The sequence below is a fragment of the Sciurus carolinensis genome, chromosome 1 (genome assembly GCF_902686445.1).
Source record: "Sciurus carolinensis chromosome 1, mSciCar1.2, whole genome shotgun sequence".
Taxonomy (NCBI): domain Eukaryota; kingdom Metazoa; phylum Chordata; class Mammalia; order Rodentia; family Sciuridae; genus Sciurus; species Sciurus carolinensis.
The window spans coordinates 91,885,123-91,905,981 of NC_062213.1; the positions used below are offsets into that span (position 1 = coordinate 91,885,123).

Genomic DNA, 20,859 nt, shown 5'->3' on the forward strand with positions numbered 1-20,859 from the left:
GACGTTTAAGAAGAGGAGCATCAAATATTTGAACTACAACAGAGATGTCAGAAAGAGAATTTTAAAAGATTACACATGTGGCATAAATTCAACACAGAGTTTTATTGATAACATGTTACTTAAGAACAGATACTTGACCAGAGATACAATATTTAAAAGACATGTTTCTTGTTTTCAAGTTTCTAAAAATTAAAAGGGGGAAAGAACTTACACAACTATCACAGAGTATAGGGACTGAGGAGGACAGTTAGCTAAGCACAGTTGAAATATGGGGGATCTCCACTGCGTCCCACTGTCCCCACCCTATTTTGCATTTTATTTAGAGACAGGGTCTCACTGAATTGCTTAGGGCCTTGTTCAGAGATGAATCCTTCATCTAGCCCACAACATCCTCCTGCATCTACTCCCTTTTCATTTTTAACACTTCCATTCCTTGGATTAGCATATGTGTCTTCTTTGGGGGTCTGGAATCCCTAAATTTTAAATTTTATTTTGCTCTGTTTGTTTATCACCCAGAGGTAAGGATTTATTTCTGTCATGAGTGGGATTTGAACAAAGTTTAAACAATGTGTGAAAACTAAAACTGGGATACATTTATTTTTTATCTGGCCCCATGCTCTGCTAGAGGACCACCTCCCTCCATCTCCAGCCTGGATCCCAGCCCTTACCACCCCAGTAGAGGACAAGGTCCTGCCCTCCTAGGCTGCTGTGCTTCACCCTGCAGGCCAGGCCAGCTGCCTCCTCAGCTGCCACATCCAGGGTTGCTCGGAGATACCACGTCCCTTCAGCATTGGGCAGGATGTCACCTCTCTGAGTGCCCTGCTGCTCCTGCTCACTCCACATCCACATCACCCACACAGGCTTTGGGTAGAATCAAGACACATGGCACACCAGCAGCAGATGGCCAGGCACAGGATGGGGGCCACTGGACAGCCTCAGGGCTTACTGTAAAAATTATTCAGACAAGGATCCCTCTAAGTCCTTAGAATTCAGCTTTCCACATCAGCTTAGATACATGCATTTTTCCAATTTCTGGAAATGTCACTCATTATCCTCTTCTCCCTCTTGTGTCCTTCTTATCCTCAAATTTAAGTGGGAGGGCATAATTTCAGAATAGAAAATCTCAAAGACAGGGTATAGGACTGACCTTGTCTCTGGAGATGAAACTTCCCTGCATCAAGAAGACTTAAGGCAAAATGTGGGCAGGTGTCAGTGAGGAGCTTTTGTGCTTTGTTGACGATGCCTATGTTCTGATTGAAGAGTCTGCAGAGATTCTGGGGCCCTACATCCACATTTTGAAGATGGTAAACATGATTTATTCTTAAAGCTCAGGAAATGAGATACTTTAATAGCTATCTGCAGAAAGTTTATGAAGTCCTCCCCAGAGTCCTCCCCTGCCATCTGCATCTCAAAGGGATCTGGGGAAGAGAAGTAAAAACTTAGAGGAAAAGGGAGAAAAGAAAGTGAGTGGAAACAAAATACACTAAGAGCTGAAGGGAAAAGTTTTGGGGTTACAGGAATGAAATCAAGTGTGGTTTGATCAGAGGTTCACAGAAAGAGGAACTGGTAGGAGTCAGAGGTAAAAGAAGAGATGAATAACGTGAAGAAGAGGAAATTGTTCAAAAGTAATAGGAATTATGTGAAAGGAAAGGTGCCAAGTAGTAGTAATGAGGAGTGAAATGCACAGGAAGTTCACACATTTACTTTAAGTAAGTCTTAAAAGTTTTCACCAGACCTTAAACTCTACTACAGAGCAATAGTAAAAAAACAGCATGGTATTGACACCGAAATAGACAGGTAGGCCATTGGTACAGAATAGAGGACTCAGAGACAAACCCACATGAGCACAGTTATCTCATATTAGACAAAGGTGCCAAAAACATACAATGAAGAAAAGATAACCTCTTCAACAAATGGTGTTGGCAAAACTGGAAATCCATATGCAACAGAATGAAATTAAACCCCTATCTCTCACCCTGCACAACTCAAAATGGATCAAGGATCTCGGAATTAGACCAAGGACCCTGCACCAAACAGAAGGAAAAGCAAGCCCAAATCTTCATCAAGTTGGTTTGGGAACTGACTTCCTTAACAAGACTCCCGGAGCACAAGAAATGAAAGCAGGAATCAATAAATAAGTTGGATTCAAACTAAAAATCTTTTTCTCAGCAAAGGAAACAATCAATAATGTGAAAAGAGAGCCTACAGAGTGGGAGAAAATCTTTACCACACACACTTCAGATAGAGCATTAACCTCCACAATTTATTAAGAACTTAAAAAACTTTACATCAAAAATACAAAGAACCCAATCAATAAATAGGCTAAGGAAAAAGATATATAGGCAATCAACAAATACATGAAAAAGTGTTTCAACATTTCTACTAATTAGAGAAATGCAGATTAAAATCACTCTAAGATTTCATCTAATTCCAATTAGAATGGCAATTATCAATAATACAAGCAACAATATGTGTTGGAGAGGATGTGGGGAAAAAGGTACACTCATACATTGCTGGTGGGACTTCAAATTAGTCCAGCCACTCTGGAAAGTAGTGTGGAGACTCCTTAGAAAACTTGGAATGGAACCACCATTTGACCCAGCTATCCCACTCCTTGGCCTATACCCAAAGGACTTAAAATCAGCACACTACAGAGATACAGCCACATCAATGTTCATAGCTGCTCAATTCACAATAGCCAGATTGTGGAACCAACCTAGATGCCTTCAATTGATGAGTGGATAAAGAAACTGATATATATACACAGTGGAATACTACTCAGCCATAAAGAAAAATAAGCCAATCTGAAAAAACCCAAGGTCGAATGTTTTCTCTAATAAGTGAATGATGATACATAATGGGGTGGGTGTGGTTGGGGGGTAAGAAAAGAATGAAGGCACTTTGGATTGTGTAGAGGGGAATGGGGCAGGAGGGTTGGGGGAAGGAAAGATAGTGAACTGAGACAGACATTATTACCCTATGTCCATGTGTAATTACACAAATGGTATGAATCTACATTGTCTACAATCAAAGAAACAAAAAGTTGTACCCCATTTGTGTACAACAAATCAAAATGCAGTCTGTAAAAATAAAGAAATAAAAAATTTTAAAACTATAAAATAAATTCATCATAAAAAATAAAGTTTTCTTTAAGTTTTTTTCAGTCTTAAGATTATTTTTAAAAATTCACATATTCTATCAAATATTCTAAAACTTAAGTAAATATAGAATTTGGAGTAAAAATGATATAATTGAATGCCATGGCAGAGAGTATATAAAAAAGGAAAGAAGATAGAAGGAACCTTTTAGGTTTAACTTTAAAGAAAATTTTATTGGTCATTTGCTGTTTTTCTCTGAAAGAATACTTATTACAAAGAAAGTGGGAATCAGACAAGTACAGAACAACAAAATTCCAAGTATCTATAATTATTTTAATTAAAAGTTAGACACTATTGGCAGATTTGACTATGTCTTTCAAAGTACAAATATTTTATATATATAGTTGCATATGGGAATATCTTACGTATGTAAATATAAGTGAACACACCCTTTGTTTGGAAAGACATTTGAAAATGTAAATAAATATTCTTTAAGTTTTTGCCAAGGCAGATGAGTAGCAGATAACCTGGAGCAAAACACTGGCTCACAAACCTCGAGGATTAGCAAACAGAAGTAAAAGGAGATAAAGGGGGAATAAATCAAGAAGGATTTATGGGAGTATCTCTTGACAGGAGCTGTGAAGATCAAAATTAAACTAGGTTTCATGGCTCCAGGTGTCTCCTTCTATCTCAGAAGGGGGGAATCTTTAGTGGTGCAGTGCAGTAAGGTAACTTCTGATTGGTTGCTAACCCCAGTAGCCATTTTAATATAGGACTGACTTGTAGATGAAGCCCCCCTAAATAGGATGACCGCCATGACAGTTCCAGAGAAAACAAACTAAGGCCAAAAACTCCTCCATACAAGGTGAAAGAGGAGTTTAGCACCTGCTTGGTGAAGGTTGCTGGAGGACCCCATTTCTCAAGAAAACCATGAGACAGTGATGAATTTGGAAATAGCATTGTTTCCATTATTGTTCTCCGCTCAGAATTGACTCTTCCTGAGAGTCTTCTCTGCTTGAGACTTACTCTTTTTTCACCCTTCTCTCACTTCACTTCCACTTTCCCTTGACTTATAATAAAATTCTCTTACATGGTTTTCTTTCATCAGAATACAAGAACTAAGGTTTGGATCATCAGCTCCCACTCCCTTGTGACAAAAGGACATATGGTAAGAAAAGATGGGAATATAATGAATTAGGGTGAATGTATAACAGGGGTCCACTTTTTTCTTTAAATATAACCCTTGTTGCTCTGCCACTGTAGCTTATTTTTAAATGTTCCCCCCTTCCTCTTCCCACTTTTCCCCTCCCTAACAATGGAGGAAGCAAGATTAACCTTCTTCCTGTCCTAGACTGAGTTATCTGTCCATCAGCTCATGGAACACAGGAATGAAGAAACCCAGACTCCAAGTCTGGCACCTGTGAATCTAAGAAATGTCTATCACTGAAGGCTACAAATGAATTTTGACTCCTGGCAGGACACAACTGGAGTGTAGCCTTTGTATCCCCTTAAAATTGCATTGTTCCCTCTGGCAGTTGGAATCACAATCTATAGGACAGGAGTCCACTGTGTATTTTCCTTTGCTAACAAAGCAATAAAACATTTTTCCTTATCTCAAAACTTTGTCCTCATTATTTAATCAGTACTGAGGACAAAGTTTTTGGTATCAAATTTGGCACCCCACATGGAACTTGAGTGTACCCAAATTCTGGCCTTTTATCACCCTTAATGTTCCTCCATCTATGCTGAGGATACAAAGTGACTGGTGGGTTGTTGAGGCCGTCTGCTGGAGATAGAATGAGCTTGCCATAGGTTGAACCACAGGATCTGGTTCTGTAAGTAAAGGGAGGGACTGAGAGACCATCCCAGCAGCTGCAGAGACTCCTTTTACTTTAGGGAACTCCCACTTTCTCTCCTTGAATGGGATGGATCATTTGACCAATTGATGTACTTTGAGAAAAAAGGAAACAGAATTCAACAAAGTCATGACACCTTGGCCATTTGGTAAGCTCACCCATTGTGCCTATTGAAACCCTTGGTTCCACACATCTGTTTCCCTTCCATGAGAACTTCTGGTTCCCCTTCACGAGAACACCTGAGTTACCTATATGGGAATATCAGTAGCATAGTTGATATAAGAATCATGATTGAATAGGAGTGAGAAACCCAGGGGATTCACTCCCACCTGAAAACTTACCTGTCTATATTTTTAAAGTTCCCTCTTTTTTCAGTTTTGTTTGGGGGATCCCATCTGTTTCCATTTTTGTGTGTTTTGGTATCTCTTAGCGTCCCTTTAAACATAGGCCATCCCTGTTGGTGGTATTTTGGGAAATACCTTGGATAGATGGGCTACATATATCTATAGGCTGATGATATGTTAGTCTAACACAACCTGGACATTGAATGGTATCCTGAATTATTACACAATTTTTAGCTGGAGTAGGTCTGTCAAAGATCAGATAAATAAGAAATTCTATACATGCAAATATTTATGCAGTTACATGAGTCTAAATGGCCCAGAACTAAGTTGATGGTACAAAAAAATAAAAATGAAAAAACAGCAGGACACTAGAAGAAAACATTGAAACAGGTTTAAATTCTATCAAACTAATGCTGGCAAGCTCAGCATTACTTCTCAGTCCCAACCCAGGCAGCCACAGATCATCCGGTTTGGGGTCAGGGACACCAACCCTGGGCTAGGGGGGAAATGCCAGAAAAGCTGCCTGGGCTGTAAAGAAATGGGTGAAAAGACTGCTTCTGCCCTGCCTTCCTTTGACTAGGGGTGGGGAAGGTGTGGTTAAGTAGATTGACTTAGGGAAAAGAATCTCACCTTTTGATATCTGACAGGACAATTTACTTGGCCAGGGAACACCTGCTACTGAGGCAGAATAATTCTGCTATGACAGTATCCCATCAACCTAAATGCACAGAGGAACTGGAAGGATAAACAACTATATGTGGGCACACACACACACCCACACACACAAACATACACAAACACATAAACTAAAGGCCCTTTACAGCTGTCCTTTGCTACAGTTGTACCACACATGATACATAGCAAGGATCATGCCCACATAGAGATAAACAGAAGCCACCTGTCTGGCCTCAGCACCTGGGACAAAGCGTCCCCACCCCCACCAGTACAGTAGGTATAATCTGAGGCTGGCATAACTCCACAGAGTGGAGCACACTCCACCATCTCATGCGCACTAAGTTATTTTGCCTGCCAGAGAACACTTCTGGATTGTGGCCTGCCTGCTGGCCACAGAGATAAAAAGGTACAAGGGCTTCCAGAAATGCCCATGTTTGTAGCCACTTGCCCCTTGGTACTGTTGGCTTCTGTAAAAAGAGGACCCTAAAATTTCTGTATGGTCAATGTGAGCTTTATTGTATGGAGTGCCCCAGACATAAGGAGAAAGCTTTAGCAGGTGAAGGGAGCAATTCACGTAAACCCCTCTGTTAGTTCATATTGCCTTTAAGGTATACAATGTCTGAAAGAAGCAAACATTAAAGTTAACCCATGTTTTGTTGGCAGCCCCTGCAAAGTGATCTTCAAGGAAACCTAAATAAAAGAATGGGAAGGAACCCCCTTCAGTGAAAATCAATACACCTACTGTATGAAAAAGGCCCCCAAATATCCTCTAGGTACAACTGGACAGTGGGGGACACATTTAGTACTGATGGCATTGTAAGAAAGATAAGAGTGACAAGTCAGACTCAACAACACCTTGTGTTCCAACCCCTTGAATGCAATCTGGGAAAGCAAAGATTGAGGCATAAGATGCTGTTGTTTTTACATGCCAGATTATCTTATCCTTCTTCTAGGATGAGATTTCTTGTGTAAATTAAATGCACAGATAAGCTCACAAAAAAATCAACAACTCCAGTTCCAGTTTCACTGGACATTCAGAAAAAGGAAACCAACCACACTCTGCTGGAGGTCTGTCAAAAATATAAAAAATACTTCATGGACTAAAGAGACCCTGGGAATGGCTATCAATGTTATCTCAACCAAGATTTTACTTGAAGAGGAGGTAACCTGCATCAGGAAGAAAAATATCCTCCTTAAGAGAGAGGCCTTGATAAAGATCCAGACTCTTCTAGATAAATTTTTAAAACATGGATCAAGTTGGCTTTGTAGATCCCCTACAACACTCCAATCCTGCTATTAAGAAACCTCACCCTAATGAGTATTGATCTGTGGAAGACTTGAGAGCTACAAATATTATTCATTATCTTCAGTGTATAGTGCCAAATCTATACACCCTGCTGACTGAAGTGACAGGTATTTATTCCTATTTCACAGTACTAGATTTAAAGTTATTTTCTTTTGTATCCCACTGCAAAGGGAGTCCAAGTTACTACTTCCTTTTTTAGTAATAATCACCCAGTGTCAAAGTAACTACCCAGTGCTTCTGGACTGCCCTACCTTAGGGATTTAAAACTTTCTTAGTCTGTTTAATAAAAGACTAGCAAAAGAGCTTCAGGGAGTTAGAGTTGGCCCAAAATCCTTTTGCAGTATGTGAATGATCGATCTACAGCTAGCCCCAACTATGAACACTGCTGTTCAAACACTATTCTATATTAAACTGTATCACCTCTTTTGGTTAAAATGTGTCCACTAAGAATTGGTAAAGAAGTCACTTGTCTGAGATTCCATATTAGTCAAGGAATTTAAAATTAGATGTCAGATCAGAAGCAGGCTATCTTGACCCTTAAAGAACCCAGGAAACAAAGACACTTATGTGGATTCCTGAGAATGTCAGGGATCCCAAATTTTGGACTAATAGCCAAAACCCTGATTCAGGCCAGAAGGAATTGAAGTAGAATCTTCAATTTTGACTCCAGAATGCAAAGCTGCATTTGAGAAGTTAAAGGTCATGATACCCTCTCCCTAGATCTGCCTGACTCATAAAAGAAGTTCACACTATATGTGCATGACAAACAAGCCACGGTCCTTACATTTCTCCTCAGACATTGAGAGACACATGGGTACCCATGGCCTATTTATCAAAGCAACTTGATCTCACAGCAAAAAGATGCTCCCACGCACCTTTGGGTGATGACGCCACTGGTGATTTACTACAAAAGACTGAAAAGTTCTCTCCAGGAAAACACATTACTATGTTTCTCACCAACTGCTGGTCCTACTAAAACAGTGGTGGTATTGGCTGACTGCTGAGAGGATGAGGTGATGCCAAGTCATCCTATTAGATGAGACAAATGTGAACTTTAAAAGAAACTGTGTCCACCCTACATCTGGCAACCTCGTTGCTGGTAGAAAATAACAATACGATGTGACTGCTTAGAGATCTTGGAGACTGTTTAGCAAGTTAGATATTCTTGAATAGCCTATCACTGAGCCAGACTGGAATATCTTCAGTAATGGCAACAGCTTTGTGGACAATGGTCACTGAACAGCTGGATACACTGTGGTCAAAACAACAGGTACTTAAAACAACAGGAACATCATCCCAGAAAGTTCATCTAATTGTTCCAACAAGAGCTTCTCAGTTGTAATCCCAGCAGTTTGGGAGGCTGAGGCAGGAGAATTGTAAGTTAAAAGCAGACTCAGCAAAATAACAAGGCCCTAAAGCAACTTAGTGAGACCCGGTCTTAAAATGAAAATACATAAAGGACTGAGGATATGGACCAGTGGTTGAGCACTTCTGGGTTCAACCCCTGGTACAAAAAAAAAAAAAAAAACACTTCTCAGACTGTTCAGAGAAAAAAAAGGTAAACATCTAAGCTTTCATGAGAGGACTTGCACATGGAACTTATGGAAAGAAAAGAGGGTTCCTCATAGCTAAGAACAATATTAACTATTCCCTTGAAATATTGGCATTAATACAAACTGGCCAAACCAAACCAGGCAGAAATCATACACTCCTGGTCATCAGAAGATTGGTATTTATGTGATCCGAAGAAATCAACCACTATTAGGACAATCAAAAGGACTGCAAAGAACAAAGTGTTTATCAGGTGTCTCCTGTATCTGTCTTCTGGCTCAGGATTGCTTTGGCTAATCTGGATCTCTTAGTTTTGCAATTGAATTTAGGGATGATTTTTTATAGTTCTGTAAAGAACATCATTTATTATTTATTTTGATGAAAATTGCATTGAATGTGTATACTACTTTTCACAGTATGGCCATTTTGACCCTATTCATTCTGCCTATCCAAGAACCTGGAAGGTCTTTCCATCTTCTAAAGTCTCCTTCAATTACTTTCTTCAGTGCTCTATAATTTTTATCATAGAGATCTTTCATCTCCTTGGTTAGAGTAATTCCCAAGTATTTCATTTTAATTTTTGAGGTTGTTTTGAATGAGATGGTTTTCCTAATCTCTTTCTCAGCAGTGTCACTGTTAGAGTATAGGAAAGCTACTGATTTATGAATGTTGATCTTGTATCCTGCTACTTTGCTGAATTCATTTATCACTTCTAGAAGTCTTCTTGTGGATTTTTTTTGGGGGGAGGGGTGGTTCTAGATATGAGATAATGTTGTCAGTAAACAGATTTTTTTTTCTTTTTCTATTTGTATCCCTTTAATTTACTTCTCTTGCTTCATTACTCTAGATAAACTTCTGAAAACTAAATTAAATGGAATTGGTGAGACTGGACATCCTTATCTTGCTCATGGTTTTAGAAAAAATACTTTCAGTTTTTCTTCATTCAATGTGACTTTGGTTTTGGCTTTGTCATATATAGCCTTCATACTGTTGGGGCAAGTTTCTTCCATCCCTAGTTTCTCCAGGACTTTTAACATGAATGGGTGCTGATTTTCCACCAAAGTCCTTTTCTGCATCTATTGAGGTGATCGTATGATTCTTGCCCTTAATTCTATTTATGCAGCAAATTACATTTTTTTGGTGTATGTTATGTATGTTCACATATTTATTGATTTGTGTATTGTGTTTTGTATGGTGAACCAACCCTACATCTACTTATTCTCATGTATTACCTACTTAATGTGATTTTGAATGAGGTTTACTAATATTTTATTAAGGATTTTTGCATGCATATTCATCAGAGATATTGTTCAATAGTTTTCTTTCCTAGATGTGTCTTTATCTGGCTTTGGTATCAGGGTTATACTGACTTCATAGAATTAATTTGGGAGTGTTTCCTCCCTTTCTAATTCATGAAATAATTTGAGGAAATCGGTGTTTGTCCTTTTTTAAATGTATGGTAGAATTCAGATGACAATCAATCTAATCTGGTCCTGGGTTTTTCATTGTTGGAAGGAATTTAATTGCTGTTTCAATTTCATTACTTCATATTGGTTTTTTTTAAGATTTTCTATATCTTCCTGGTTCAGCTTATAGGGGTCATATGTGTTTAGAAATTTTTCACTGTCTTCTACATTTTGCAATTTATTGGAGTATATACTTTCAAAATAGTTTCCAGTAATCCTGTGGATTTCAGAGGTGCCTATGTTAATATCTCCTTTTTATGTCTAATTTTGTTTAGTTTGGTCTGCTCTCATTTTTTTTTTTTTAGTTTGATGAAGGGTTTATCAATCTCATTCAATTTTTTGAAGAACTAATTCTTTGTTGCTTTGATCTTGAGTTCTTTTTATTATAAATTTCATCCATTTCAGTTCTGAACATTATAATTCCTTGTCTTCTACTGATTTTGGAATTCATTAGTTCTTCCTTTTCTAAAACCTTGAGGTTTAGTATAAGTGATTTCTTCGAATTTTTTTTTTAAACATGGAATCTCAGTACACTAAGTTTTCCTCTTAGAAAATTTAATAGTCTCAGATATTTTTGATGTGTTGTATCACTGTTTTCATTTTTTTCTCAGAATTTCTCAATTTCTTCTCTTTTCATTCTGATTCATTATTTCAAAGAGCATTGTTCAAACTTCATGTGTTTATGTGGTTTCTATTGTTTTTCTAGTTGTTGATTCCTAGTTTCATTCCATTATTATTTGATAGGATACATGGGAATATATCAATTTTTTGTGTTTACTAAGACTTATATTGTGACCTAGAACATGGTCTATTTTGAAAAAGGTTCCATGAGCCACTGAGAAGCAAATTCATTCATTTGCAGGTGAAATATTCTGAAGATGACTCTTAGGACCTTTGGATTCATGGTATTATATAGGTCAGAAATAACTTTATTGATTTTATGTTTGAATGACCTGTCTGTAGGAGATAGGAGTCTACTTAAATCACCTACTAATATTGTGTTTAGTTCTGCTTGAGATTCAGTGTCAAGAAATATTTTAATATTATTAAGTAGAATGACTTTTGGGGCACATATTTTTGCTATCATTATCTTCTTATTAGATTGTACCATTTGCCAGTATATAGTGGCTTTCTTTTTCTCCTCTGATTAACTTTGGCTTGGAATCTGATTTGTCAGATATAAAAATAGCTACTTCTGCTTGTTCAGGGACTCCATTTTCATAATACTTTTCCCATCCTACCTCCAGTCTGTGTGCACCTTTGCGAGCAACATATAGTTAGATCTTATTTTTTGATCCATTGTGTTAATGTCTGTGTTTTAATCAGGAAGTTTGGACCACTGACGTTCATTGTTATTAGGTACATGTGCTTGCAATTTCCCGCCATTTCATACATCTGCCATATTAAATTCTGTTTTGAGTTTAATTTAGTTTGTTACTCTTCTATTCATTTTCATCTATTTGGGTACTTTGGATTTGTTTTGGGGATATCTCTGGGTATCTTTTGTAATGCTGACTCAGTAGTCGTGAAACTTTTTAGTTTATCCTTGTCGCAGAAAATTTTCCTTTCCCCATTCATTTTGAAAGACAACTTTGATGGAAATAAAAATCTTGGCTAGCACTCATTTCCTTGTAGAGCTTGGAATATCCCTCTCTAGGCTCCCATTGATTTTAGAGTCTGATTTAAAAATCAGAAGTGAGTCTCATTGATTTTCCTCTAGATGTGGACTGACATTTTTCTCTTACAACCTTTAATATTTTTCCTTAATTTATATGTTAAGCCATTTTGATTATGATTTGTATTGGAGCGATTCTATTCTGATCTACTCTGGTGTGCTAGATGCATCCTGTATGTCAACATCTATCTCATTTCTGATAAGGAAAACTTTTCTGTTACTATCTCATTGGAAATGTTCTCAATGCCTTTAGCATTGTTCTCATCTATCCCAGTGACTCTCAGGTACGTACTCTTGATGTTCTCCTAGAATTCTTGTATATTCTTATCTTGGCATTTCCCCCCCTTTGTTGCATACTGAGTATTCAAAGTCATATGCCCTGTCTCCAATGTCTGAAATTCTGACTTCAAAGTTGTATTTTCTATTAATTATAATCTCTTGGTGATGCTTTCAAGTGAATTTCTAATTTGATTCACTCTTTTGTTTCCACATGTTCTGACTGATTTATTTTCAGTATCTTCATTTCTTTTTTGAAATGATCTCTTTTCTCCTATGCATTCTCTCTCAGATTCTTAGATCTTCATTTAGTTCACTGAGAACTTTAATAGTTTTTTAAATATTTCTCTGGAATTTCATCCACATTTATATGTGTGGAATACTTTGTTAGGGAATTGTGAATTCTGGCTGCGATTTGTTTGCCTGTTTTCTTATGTTTTCAGAAGTCTGGGGCTTTCCACATCAAATGAAATGGATTCCCTCTTCTCTTATACACACACACCCTTTTTGTGTGTAGTTCGCTTTTGTTCTGGGACTTCTCTCTGTTTTTGATGCATAAGGAGATGTTCAAGAGTGGGACCTGAGGAACCCTTCTGGTTGTTTTTCTTTTGAGCCTCACTATTGGTTTAGGGTTGTTGTCTCTCCAATTCTATGTGTCGAAATATTGTTGAGGTTCAAGTGGAGCCAGATCATGTGGGGGTGAGATTTGCTGTTACTTGACCGAGTTGTGGGTATTACACACCCAGAGGGTATCTATTCTGCAATCTTGAAGTGATCTCAATCACTTTCTAGCATCTCATAGAGGAAGGGGGAATCAGGAATTGAGTCAATGTTAGCAAAATATATATAGTCCAAAGATAAGTATCCAGTGTCTACTGTGATATCTATAACACTAATTGCCACCAGTATAGTAATATTGGGGTCAGAATTTTGCCACAGTACCAACAAAGCAAAACTGAACTGGATCAGGCACTAAACAACAGGTGTTTACTGCACTGTCCACTGTAATTAATACTCACAACAACCTGAATGGGGTAGGAATTATATAAACCATACAATTCTAATAGATAGTGGGATTACAATTTCATACATAAAGAGAAAATAAGGTAGAAAGGCAAGAAAAAGTTTGAAATATTAAATAAAAGTATACATAGGAGAGGCAGGAGATAGGTAGCAGATGTTGGCTGTATAGAGGGAGGAATAACATATTAACTAAAAGTAATAAAAAATGAAGGGAAGAGGAAAATTTAGCTAGAAATTGGGAAACACAGTAACAATAAGTGGGATAAAAATTAGGTAAAAATATAAATAACATATTTAATGAAGTTCAGTCTTCTCCCTGTGCTTCCTCTGACACGCTTTATTTATGTTTTAAATGTGTTTTTTCTAGTGTTTGAGTTTCTATTATTCCATTTGTGCTGCTGAGTTCAGCCCTTGGTATTTAGAAGACATAAATTGAATGCATATTTAAGAAATACCTGAATCTTGGATTTAAAATGTTGTATTTTGAGCTGAGGTTGTAGTGCAGTGGTAGAGCACTTGTCCTGCATGTGTGAGGCATTGGGTTTGATTCTTAGCATGACATATAAATAAGTAAAATAAAGGTCCACTGACAACTAAGAAAATGCTTAAAAAATGTTCTATATTCAGGGTCACATACATTTCTTTGTTGCTTTCTTCTCTATTAAAAATGAAGCTTATTTTTCATAATTCTACTTTAGAATTTTTGTCTTTCCTGAATCCAAAAATTTATTATTTTATTATTTCTGGAAAATTCTAAGCCACAATTCCATTTTATATACCCACTTCCCATTACATGTTCTTTTCCATTACAAAATTTCTGTTGCAGTTATAAAGTATTTCACAGAAATCTTCATATTTTTAATTTCTTTCTTATTTCCAATTGCTCTTTATCTCTACATTGTATTGAAAAATCTTCTAATTTAAAAATATTTTACAATGATTTTTTTCTTTTTGATAATCAAAGTTTTTAATTTTAAATTATGACAATAAGGGTTATTATTAAGAAATAATTATCTTGAAAAATATGGCCTGAAATGTTTTGTTTTTATTAGTGCATTATAGTTATACATACTATTGCAATTCATTTTGACATAATCACACAAGCATGGAATATGCCTAGTATTTTATTTTTTAAATAATATTTATTTTTGTTATATCATTTCCTTTTATAATGTAAAATATTTCAAATATAATTTCTCATCTCTGATGTTTTAGGGGAACCAAACTATTTATTTCGTCTAACAACTTCTATTAATAAGAAGTTATTTCAACTTCTGTCCTCCAGATTTGAACTGTGGCCTAGTATCAGGAAAACCTTTTAGTAGGGGTATCCTTCATAACTTGTTTGAGTGGGTTCTCTTGATCAAATTTGCTTTAAATTTCACAGAAATATTACAAATCTGTAATTACTTTTTAATTCAATTGCACTTTTATTCCAGGATTATGCATGTAGGTATTTTTCTCTTTTCTTCACTGTTTATTAAATTTTACTTTATTGGTTTTTCATAGTTATACAGGGCAGTAGAATCCATTTTCACAAAATTATATAAGCATCAGACATATCTTATCCTAATTAGGACCCTATTCTTGTGGATGGGCATAAGGGTGGGGTTCACTTAGGTAATTTTTTATGTGGTTTTTTTGGGGATTGGTTTATTTCCCTTAGTATGACAATCTCCAGAGCCATCCATTTACTGAAAATTGACAGTTATTTTTTTTTTATTCCTGAGTAATATTCCATTGTGTGTATGTATTACATTTTCTTTATCCATTCATCTGTTGTAGGATACCTAGGTTGGTTCCATAGCTTAACTACTATGAACTGTGCTGCTAGAAGTATTGCTGTGGATGTGTCACTGTAGTATGCTGATTTTAAATCTTTTGGACATATGCTCAGGTGTGGAATAACTGGGTCAATTGGTGATTTTAGTGCAAGTTTTCTGAGGAATCTCCATACTGCTTTCCAGGAGGTTTGAGCCAATTTGCAGGCTCACCAGCAGTGTATGAGTGTTCCCTTTTCCCTGAAGTATTCCCAACATTTGTTGTTACTTGTATTCTTGATAATTGCCATTCTGACTGGAGTGAGATGAAATCTCAATGTAGTTTTTTGCATTTCTCTAATTTCTGAATTGTCAAACATTTTTCTTATATTTGTTGATCATTCATACTTTGTTCAATTCCTTTGCCAACTAATTTATTGTTTTGTTTTGTTTTGTTTTTGTTTTAAGCTTTTTGCGTTATTTGTGTATCCTGAAAATTAACCCCATATCTGAGATGCATGTGACAAAGAGTCTCTCTCATTCTGTAGGATGTCTATTTGTATACAGAGATATCTAAACTCTAAACTCAGAGCAGGGATTTGTCATTCTCAGAATGAGAAAAGAAAAAGCAAAGCCAAACACCACCCACCAATGACATGATAGATGAGCATCCTTCCCTAGATAATTGGGCGAAGGTTTTTCTAGTTTATTCTGTCAAAGAACTGATGGTATGAAAAAAGCCTTCATTCCAACTTTGAACTTCTTTACCCAGACATATGAATTAAGTTCAGATCCAACAGACCACAATAGCCCAAATCCTGGGGAAATTGGGCATAACAATATCTTGTGTACTCTGGTGTCAGAACCTATCCTCTCTAATTTTACATTTTTTTCTTTGCTTTATTCTTCAAGAGGACTTCTCTTATTTCATTGTAAATGCAGCCCTGCATTTAAAATAGTTTCAAATATAATCTCACATTTCTGAGTGTTTTCTACTGGCATGTTTTTTTAGGCTATGTAGTGGCCATCTTGACAGAAACAGCCACATAACTCTGTGTTCTGTCTTTACACTGAGAATTCCAAGGGCCATGTGATAAATTAATGTGCTAGGATTGGATAGTCAGTCAAGGAGGAAGGAGCTGGGTTAGACTGAATGGACAGGGGTAAGAGAACAGAGATGAGGTCCTCAGAGCTTAGATACAAACTAAGTGAAGAATGGCAGTGAAAACATGAGAGAGGGAGAAGGAAGGAGAGAGAAGCAGAGTGGGGAAGAGAACACATGGATGGGAACAGACGAAAGCACAGAAAATAATGAAAAACTTCATAGCCATAAGTGCTATTATCTAATATTTAGTTCTTTCCAGTCATTGTACATACAAGGAATCTCCATACTGCTTTCCAGAGTGCATTCCTGATAGTTTCCTTTGCAAGACAGCATGCTTTCAGCCTAAGCAACAATGATTCAAGAAGAGGAATCCTGAGGAAAGGTCTTGTGACAAAAGGAAGAGTCCTGGATGTACCCAGGATAGCTGGGACACCCTGCCTGGTTGAGTTCTATTTGACATATATTTCACTCATCCTAGTTGTTGCTCAGGTTTTCCTGTGACCAGGGAGCACACAGCTATCAGTGATATGTATAACCATCTCCTCTCTCAAAGATATTCACTTTCTGGTCCTGGTCACTTCTCCATCTATTTTATCTCTTGACTTTTTCCAAAAGTCTTGCTCTTCCTCAGCTCCCCCAGCTCTCAACATCCTGAGGCAGCTCCCAATGGTCTCCATCCTTTCCTCTCTCCTCCTTCAGATCTTGTCTTTCTTTCACCATAGCTGAGTGCACACTCAGAGGTGGAGTGGACTGGGAAGCTGCAGGTCCGCAGCAGGACTCTGACGCAAGCACAAGCTGCTACTTGAAGCATTAGTGATCAGGATCCAACCTACTAGAGGAAAGTTGAGGGGAAGAAACATTGAATTCTGTTTCATTTATCTTTATAATCTACTCCCTCTATCCTTCCCTTGTCATAGTTTAGATATGAAGTATCTCCAAAGTCCTCATGGAAGAAAGTATGGAGTTGAAATTGTTGCATTATGAGATCCTTAATCCAATCAGTGAATAAATCCCCAGATAGGGATTAACTGAGTGGTAACTGTAGATTGATAGGGTGTGACTGGGAGAGGTGGATCCCTAGGGATGTGACTTTGAAGTGTATATATATATACATATATATATATATATATATATAAAATCTACTGTCATATGTATATGTAAATATATATATATAAACAATTTTTTAATTAAAAAAGGAGAAGTGTGTTGGGAGATGTCCACCTTGTGAGCTCAATTATCTTAATCATTGAGCATGGGGTATTCACAGTGGTCTGGCTCTTTTAGGATCTCTATGGTGACATTATGTAGTTAATAACATTTTGAATGAACCAATATCACAGGTCTCTAACAATATTTTTATTTGCTTTGTCTAGTCTAAAGAAATATGTCATGTCAGTTAACAATGTATGCAGGTGTTAATTAACTAGATTAAAAATGCTGTAACAGGATTATACTTCATCCTTTGAATATATCACTTGCTCTTGTGCCACTGAGGTTTACTTTAAGACTAAAATTTTTTCTTTCCTCTTCTCCCTATCTTCCCACATCTAATACATAGCCAAAATAAGATTAACCTTCTTCCAATCCTAAATTGAGTTACCTGTCCTCTTGGTTCATGAACCACAGGAATAAAGAAATCTAGATTGCAGGTATGAAACATGTGGATCTATGAATTGCTACCTCTCAAGGCTACAAATAATTATGACTCCTGTCAGGGTAAACCTGGAGTCCAGCATTTCTATCCCCTCTTTTAAAGTCCACTGTTCCCTGGCAGTTAGAATCACAATCTCTGGAACAGAAGTCCACTGTGTTCTCCTATGCTAGCCAAGCAATAATACATTTTTTTTCTTTTTCTCAAAACTTTGTCCTCATTATTGGATCAACATTGGGGACAAGGTTTCAGGTTTTTGTATCAATACTCTAAGATTCAATGGCTTGTTAGTAATTTATGTCAAGGAAAATCGGGTTGAGAAGTAAGATAAAGGAGTTCATGGAACTTCTTAGAGTGAAAGTTAGTTTCTTTTCCCTCTCCTGGTTCGCCTTTTTCTGCCTACCCTTACTTCTATCCTACTCCTACTCAGAATTCTCTAACCACATCCACCTTCTTTCTCCTCAGACTGAGAAATCTTTTGCCTGATCAGCCCAGTGTCATTTCTCTTTACCTATTGTAAACCACTAAGTAATAAGGCACCTTTAGGGGCAAATTCTTACATTGATGTACCTTCAAAGTCTCCTTTGTTTTGTTTCAGTTAAAACTTTTTGAAGAAACTTGCAAAGAACCAGCCATGAACTCCAAGAACATAGAACCATTCTTAAGTTTATCTTTAAGATTCCTAGAGAAAACTTGGCTCATCACAATTACTGAACTGAACATGCACAGAAGTGCATGCACAGACGTTCCTGTTCTGCATCTTTCTGACCCTGAACTGGACATGCCAAGAAACATTCCTGTTCACCATTTGAAACTTTTACTATGTGCTCTGTGACCTTGAGCTGATCAGGCTCAGGAATGTATCATCTACATTTTCTTCTTGGACTATGACTCTTAACTGAGCATGTTCAGAAATATGCATCCTAAAATATGCATGGAATATGCATGCCCCTAAAGTGGATATGAAGAGGATTTTAAAAATTCTTATGCTTACTTTGTTCATCAATTTTCAGATAATTATGATACTCTCCTTAGTCACTTCAGGTAATAAATTTTTCTTTTTTCTTTATCTTCTGGCCATGTTCATTGACTTCTCACTCACCAAGAAGTGAACCCTTTACATTCAGTTACACTATTTTCCTCTCCTTTTCATTCCCTATTTTTTGCATCAATTCTGAAAATATTTGGGTAAGGGAGGTTAACTTTATTTCAAACTTTATGCTACCTCAAAGTGAAGTCTGCATGATTCTCCCCTTGCACTAATTTCCTTCCTTGATGTCTTCCTTTATCTTCCACTGACTTATGATATTTAACTGCCTTCCACACCCTTCTGCTAAACCTAGATTTCTCTCCTCATTCTTTCCACACTTATCTCCCTCTCCCTGAACTTGATTTTTCTACAGCCCTATTTTATTTAAGTTGTACAAGGCCTCACAAAATTTCTTAAAAGGGGTTTTTCAAGGTTGACACTCACTACATTTCTGAGTTTATCCACAGGAGCTATTTCATATGAGAACTTAGGTGCAGAACATCTGCAGTACAACATGCTCAAGCAATAAAAATGTTTATCATTTTGGAATTGCATTTCATTATGGGAAACACATATCCAACCCCAAATAAATAAGTGTTTTAAAAATAGTGATTTCACTAGTACTATGAGAAATCTAGAGAAAGGCTCTCTACATACAGAGAATCAAGGTTATTTTAATCACCAACCAGCTATTTTTTCTTGAATATTTTAAGTTCAAGTTCTAAGCATAAAGGTGAAGAACAAGGATTAAATGCTGTAAACATGGTGTATCACATTTCCTCCTGGAAGAGCTGTCCTAGATGCTTCATTGAACAATTTCTGTTTGTATTTCACTAACTGCGATGTGATGGTTTTAAACATTCTTTGATACTCTCACCTTCGAGGGGGATGGAATTTAATTCTTCCTTTAAAAGATGAAGCTCATGTTAATCTAGGAGCCTGGACAGGATAGAGTCACTGGAATATTTTCTCAAATGACTGCTCTTGGAAATTTTTGGAACAAATTTTGATTTCTGCACTTTTGAACTGTGACAAGTGAGGTGGCCCTGAAGATTCCCAAGATGTCCTTGAGGCATCCTTCCTGTTGTCCCAGTGCAAAGCACTTGACTTCCATTTGTCATTTGCTTTTCTTTTCTAACAGAGGGAGTCTCCCTATTCTGCCCAGGCTTGTCCTGAAATCCTAGACTCAAGCTATCCTCCTGCATCAGCCTCCTAAGTAGCTGGTACTATGGACACGTGCCACCATGCCTAGACGCTTGGCTTCTTTTAGAGGTGTTAGCAACTGTACCCATCTTTACACCTATTTCTTTTCTGGTCAGGGTGCCAAATTTTCCTTCTGCTTTGCACCATTTTGTTTCTGACTCCTACTGCAAATTTGGCAAAAGCAGTCAGTAATACCCATGTCACTGCTTGAATTCTTTGCTGCCTTGAAATTTCCTCTGCTTAGTAAACTAGCTCATAACCTTTAAGTTCAGTTTCCTACAAAATTCAGGGAATGGATGAAATGCACACTAATCTTTGCCATAGTATTACAAGGATTATTGCTAGTCCAATTCACAAGTGGATCTCATTTCCATCTCAACACTCATCCGCATAACATAGCTGTCCACAATTCTATCAGCCTTCTCTTACTCTGAACTCTCCACGGATTTTCCCATTAAGCTCCACTTATAGCATTCTAGGCTTTCTCTAACCTGGTTCCTCTACCTTTTTCAAATTCCTCCTATAAAGCAGTTTCACATCATCTTCTATAGTTGCAACAATGATCCCCACTTCTTGGTACCAGTTTTCTGTGTTAGTCAACATCCTGTTATTATAACAAGATACCAGAGATAGTTAACTTATGAAAATAAAAACTATATTTAAAATTTGTTTTCTCAAAAAAGAAAGAGAGAGCAAAAAGGAAACTTAGGGTGAGAGGGAATTTCATCAAAATAGAGGAAAGATCAGTAGAGTAGATGAAAGGGATTGAAGAAGAAGAAGAAGGGTTGGGATAAGGGAACAATAGTGGAATGAATCTGACTGAACTTTTGTGTATGCATG

The 20,859-nt window shown here is 37.0% G+C and overlaps 1 pseudogene; it reads right to left on the reverse strand.

Moving 5' to 3' along the window:
• Positions 1 to 621: 621 nt before the first annotated feature.
• Positions 622 to 20,622, reverse strand: LOC124987136 (T-cell surface glycoprotein CD1a-like; annotated as a pseudogene).
• Positions 20,623 to 20,859: the final 237 nt, after the last annotated feature.